Genomic DNA, 6,429 nt, shown 5'->3' with positions numbered 1-6,429 from the left:
TGAATGAACATTGGCCGAATACACATTGAGTGGTTGGCTTTGGTCTTGCCAAAATGGACACAAGCCTAATGTGTATGGCTGTCTTGGGGCTCATACTCATTTGCGAGAAAAATGCTCGAGTGCAATCCAATAAAAAATCAGTTACATATAGCTCATCTGCGATTTTTTTCTCAGCTGAAATCGGACTGAGAAAAAAATTGCAGCATGCTGCGATGTGCTGCGTATCTCAGATAAGACTCACCAATGCAAGTCAATGGGTGCGAGAAAAAAAGGCATGGAATACAGACCATCCGTATATCGTCCGTTTTTTACAGATACCTTACCATTCTGTGGCATAGAACACTGTAAATGGTCCTGTAAATTATTATAGAAAAATAGCAGCAGAAAAAAAGAAACGTATTGAATACGCATGACATACTGAAAATCGCATTGTACTCGCATGACACTCGCATGGCACTCGTCCATTTTTTCCGGTCCAGATTATGGACCTTTTTTTTCTTGCAAATGGGTATGAGCCCTTAAAGGGAACCTGTCACCCCGTTTTTTCAGATTGAGATATAAATACTGTTAAATAGGGGCTGCGCTGTGTGTTACTATAGTGTATGTAGTGTACCCTGATTCCCCACCTATGCTGTGAAATACATTACCAAAGTCGCCATTTTCGCCTGTCAATCAGGCTGGTCAGGTCGGGTGGGCGTGGTCACAGCGCTGTTTCTTCCTCAGCTTTACGTTGGTGGCGTAGTGGTGTGCGCATGTCCAAGGGACGAATCCACTGCGCGCACGTGAAGAAGCAGCGCGCAATCTGCGCTATTACCCCCTGTCATCGGTGGGGGCGGCCATTTCCTGGGGCCGCGCGTGCGCAGACAGGCGAAAACGGCGACTTTGGTAATGTATTTCACAGCATAGGTGGTGAATCAGGGTACACTACATACACTATTGTAACGCACAGCGCAGGCCCTATTTAACAGTATTTTTATCTCAATCTGAAAAAACGGGGTGACAGGTTCCCTTTAAAGAGATTCTCTCTATAGGATCAACCCTCTAAGGTCATCTTTATGGGTATGTAGATCATAGAAATTTGAATAAAATGATACCTTCATATCTGCAATTCAATTTATTGTTCCAGAGAAATCAACATTCTCTTCATATGTAAATTAGCTGTTCCAAGCTATGAGCTGGACACTGATCTCCATGAGAATCTGTCTTCAGAGATTATTTTAAATGAAAGGAGGTTTTACCAGTGTGAGACATGTATTGACTGACAGTCTGCTCTCCTTGACTCAAACTGGTAGCAACCCGTTATATTAAATATGAAGCTCTAGAGGCAGATTCTTGGGGAGATCTGCGTCCAGTCCATAGACCTTAACAGCTCATTTACATATTAAGAAAAACATGGATTTTTCTGAAATTAGACATCAGATAACATATATTAAGGTCTCATATTATTCAGCTTCCTATGACCTGCATTACCATATAGACGTCTTAGGGGGGCTGCTCCTACTGACAGATGCTCTTTAAGACTACCGAATCCCTAGTACTTCTACTAGAGGAAAGTAGCAATCTGAAAGTCAAAGTGTCTCTTTTCAGGATTGTGGTAGCCAACAAAGCTGTCACATCTACAGCTGTCAAATCTGACAGTACTAGTGGATTATGCAACCACATAATTATATAATAACTTGATAGGTTTTATAAGCCATTATACATGCTCTGACAACTAACATCCGGCCAAAAGTAGGGAGAAATTGCTAGTTTTTGATAGCCTAAAAAATTGGATAAATACAGTATAAACCATGCTATTACCTTTTCCCATTAGAAGGTGAACAACTAGAACCTTTTTTTTGCTTTCATTTAAATACATATATCCAGCTTTAAGTTAATCTTTTTCCCAATTCAATTGATGAAATTGTCTTACAGGTTGAGATTCAGCTTTATTTCATAGTTACATACACTGTATACCAGTGGAATGAAGTTAAATATCATCTGAATAGGATGGCTTTATTAATGCCACTTTTTTTTATTATTTTGACCTTTTCTTGTAATTAGATTAAATTTGAGTATAATGTAGGTGCCATATAAATTCATTGAAATCAGAAGGCACTGTGTAAAATGTGTCCTTTTGACTTTTGTTAAGTGCAAATACCCTTTCTCTCAAGTAATAAATATCTTGTGCTAGATGATATCTAGATGCTGTATATTTAATGGGGGTTTAACCTGGATAAAAAAAACTAAAATGTCTCTTTTTAATATGTGCACAAGTCTCTGCTCTGAATGCATGTTAGTACTGTGGTGGGATAATTGAGTAGGAGTGAGCGGGGGAATACTCATCTAGACTCATATTTTTTTCTGAAATACATGACATTTCAAAAAATACTTCCAACTTAAAACATCATAACATTTTTATCACTACAATAGATGCCCTGCTTAAATTCCCACTGCAAATAGCAATGTTGTCTTAATGGGATTTTCTCATATCAACACCATATAAAAAAGTTTGAAACTTTGTTATACCATGCCTGAGGAAGGGACCTAAGAAGTCCCAAAAACTTGCTTTTGTTAGCCATTAAAAGGTATTATAACTACAAGATTATCTCTTTTTTAACACTGAGAGCATTGTTGTTTTCCTAGACATGCGCAGTGTACCGATGAAGCTGAAGAGAACACACCTGGCTTCATTGCTCATTGCTAGAGAGGCAGGGACTTGCAAAGGGCTGGCAGTAACAACCCCTTAGCAAATCATGTTGCTCAACCCCATAGGGTAGAGATATCATGGTTCAAGGGAAGATTAGTCTCGGGAAAGCATCGCCCTCTCGAATAGTCGCCCCCTAATTAGTATATTGCAAAGGTACCGTCACACTCAGCAACTTTACAACGAGAACGACAACGATCCGTGACGTTGCAGTGTCCTGGATAGCGATCTCGTTGTGTTTGACACGCAGCAGCGATCTGGATCCCGCTGTGCCATCACTGGTCGGAGCTAGAAGTCCAGAACTTTATTTCGTCGTCAGGTCGGCGTGTATCATCATGTTTGACATCAAAAGCAACGATGCCAGCAATGTTTTACATGGAGCTAACAACCAGCGAGAACGATAAGTGAGTCGCCGTTACGTCACTGGATCGCTCCTGCATCGTTCTGGAATAATTGTGTTTGACGTCTCTACAGCGACCTAAACAGCGACGCTCCAGCGATCGGCTTGTTGTCTATATCGCTGCAGCGTCGCTGAGTGTGACGGTACCTTAAGCCCAGTTTTAAGATAGATTTTTTTTTTAGACTAAACAATCAATAAACCACAAACAATGGCTTTTTAGAAAGTATTAACAGGCTGAAATAAAGTCATGGTGGCAGTTCTAGAGGGCTAAAGAAGCTGACAGGTTCCCTTTAAATCATTTTCATTGTTTGCATTGCAAAGAAAATAGATGTCTATCTTTTTGGCTCATCTTACCGTAACACCAGCTATTTACAAGAATACATATGATGATGCTTCTCATTTATGACTGCTGGCTTTCAGTAAAACTGATTAGAATCAAATGGATTAATCACTATATTTTACTAAATGACATCCATTAGATTGCTCCTTTATAGAATTAGGAATAAATCGACTCCTAGGTGTATCATCTCAATATAGAATTAGGAATAAATCAACTCCTAGGTGTATCATCTCAATATAGAATTAGGAATAAATCAACTCCTAGGTGTATCATCTCAAAAGTATAGCTTGTGTCATTACATACAAACTCAGCTAAGGAACGCATAATACACTTTTGGGTGGAGTGCTACATTCATAATTTACATCTTATCAATTCTTTGCTATTGACATTGTCAAGAGCTCCATTTGTAGAATGACTGCAAACAGCAATAACAGTCAAGAAGAACTTTTCTGGTAAAGTTGTTCTTCGTGTCCTTTTACCATATTAACTATGAGCATCATCTTGGTTCGCCTTTTAGTTTATAAGCCTTGAGAGCATATTTATTATGACAATAACCTATCTAATGAGTAAATAGTCTTAAATGGTTCTTCGTTGGAAAAAAGTTTTAAAGTAAGGGCCCTTCTTTTCCTTTCCAATTTTTTTTATAGTCATAAAGTTGGGGATCATAAATGCACCTATTCATGTTTATATTAAATTTGCATGGAACAAATTTCCACATTAAAGGACTTAAATACAATGATGACCTATCCTAAGAATAGGTAATCAATATCAAATCACTGGAGGTCCAACACCCCGCCCAACCCAATGATTAGCTGTTATATTTAAAACTTCTGGAATTGTTTCTTGGTTCCAGTCGCTTTTGTTACTTTAAGAACATTGAAACGAACAGTTTTGCTGAGAGGACGACACACTCCAATTGTGATGATATCTCTGATTTGGACATCCCAAAAGCAGAGGGACAGATGCACTGACATGTTCTTGTGGCATTTCTCAAAACAGTTGTACTTTCGGATGTATTGCAGATAGTCCCGGCGCATGACAATTGTGTGTTGCACACTCTCCAACAGCCATCCATCAGCCATCCGTTCAGTACCTGAAAGAACATCTGATTTACATTTAAAACATCTAGAATTGGAAAAGCTCTTTTTCACCATGCAGGCCAAGATGGCAAATATCCAGATTGAGAGGGCTTATCAGAAGGAGCCGACTATTTTCCAGAACAAGAAGCACGTGCTTCTTGGGGAGACCGGCAAAGAGAAACTACCCCGCTGTTAGAACAATGTTGGTCTGGGATTCAAGAGGCAATTGAGGGCACATACATTGACAAGAAATGTCCCTTCACTGGCAATGTCTCTATTCGTGGTGGCATTTTGTCCGGAGTTGTCACCAAGCTGAAGATGCAGCGCACAGTAGTCATCCGCCGGGACTATTTGCTCTACATCCGCAAGTACAACCATTTTGAGAAACGCCACAAGAACATGTCTGGGCATCTGTCCCCCTGCTTTAGGGATGTCCTAATTGGAGATATCATCACCATTGGAGAGTGCTGTCCTCTCAGCAAAACTGTTTGTTTCAACGTTCTGAAAGTAACAAAAGCAGCTGGAACCAAGAAACAATTTCAGAAGTTATAAATGTAAATCAGATGTTCTTTTAGATATCAGTTCAGTGTATGTAGCTGGAACACCACAACTTAATACACTATTTAGTTGTCATCCTCAAGTACTACATCTCAGCTCTCATTCATTTGAATATAAAACTGAGCTGCATTACCCGAGAATGACCACTACACAGTGTATGGAGCATAAACGCCACATCTCTGTACACTATGTAGTGGCCATTATAGGTATTGCAGCTCAGCTCCTAAATCATCAATATCTGAGTCCTAGACAATCACTTTAATTTTGTAATCGTTTCTTTTTGTAAATTAATAGTGTTCTAGTGTACTGTGACTCATTAACAGAGATGTCTCAGCTAGATAATCTCTGTCCATACATCCTTTGACATATCTTTCCCCACCCCATATGCACATAATTGTTCTGTCTCCTGGACAGATGGCAAAAGCCAGACACTGATTCCATTGATTTATCTTCGGGGATAAAAAAATTATAGGGCATTACATTCAAATTACCCAATTCCTCTCTATCAGTGAAGAAATAGAGGAACTCCATATTAGATGGTCTACTGTTCACACTAAAGGTACCGTCACACTAGACGATATCGCTAGCGATCCGTGACGTTGCAGCGTCCTCGCTAGCGATATCGTCCAGTGTGACAGGCAGCAGCGATCAGGCCCCTGCTGTGATGTCGCTGGTCGGGGAAAAAAGTCCAGAACTTTGTTTCGTCGCTGGATCTCCCGCTGACATCGCTGAATCGGCGTGTGTGACGCCGATTCAGCGATGTCTTCGCTGGTAACCAGGGTAAACATCGGGTTACTAAGCGCGGCCCTGCGCTTAGTAACCCGATGTTTACCCTGGTTACCGGCATCGTTGGTCGCTGGAGAGCTGTCTGTGTGACAGCTCTCCAGCGACCAAACAGCGACGCTGCAGCGATCCGGATCGTTGTCGGTATCGCTGCAGCGTCGCTTAGTGTGACGGTACCTTAAAAGTAACGAGGTTGGCCAACTTTTATCAAATCTGAACGGAAGCCTTTGGAAGTCTCCTAACTTTTTTACTAATGCTGCCAATTAGTACTGCAGATTACTATTGTCTCTCAGTGATAATGTTTGGGATTTATTTGTTTTTTCTTTGTTGTTTCTTTCAGATTACTACATACATTATATTGACTTTAGGGTATGTTCACACGTTCAGGATTTCCATCTTTTTTTTTTCAGGACAGTTTTTTTAAAAAACTGCAGCTCTTGGCAGAAAACGCAGGTCCTTTTTTTGGTCCTTTTTTGGTCCTTTTTTTATGCGTTTTTTGATGCGTTTTTGATGCGTTTTTTTATCCTTTTTTTATGCAGTTTTCTATGCAGAGACTGTGTGTTTCCTAGGAAGCTTTTTAGGG

General features: G+C 40.1%; 1 pseudogene; it reads left to right on the top strand.

Moving 5' to 3' along the window:
• Nucleotides 1-4,590: 4,590 nt before the first annotated feature.
• Nucleotides 4,591-5,067, top strand: LOC138672148 (small ribosomal subunit protein uS17-like; annotated as a pseudogene).
• Nucleotides 5,068-6,429: the final 1,362 nt, after the last annotated feature.

The sequence above is a fragment of the Ranitomeya imitator genome, chromosome 3 (genome assembly GCF_032444005.1).
Source record: "Ranitomeya imitator isolate aRanImi1 chromosome 3, aRanImi1.pri, whole genome shotgun sequence".
Classification (NCBI taxonomy): domain Eukaryota; kingdom Metazoa; phylum Chordata; class Amphibia; order Anura; family Dendrobatidae; genus Ranitomeya; species Ranitomeya imitator.
Note: the sequence above shows the minus strand (reverse complement) of the source record. Positions and strands in the feature narration are given on the sequence as shown.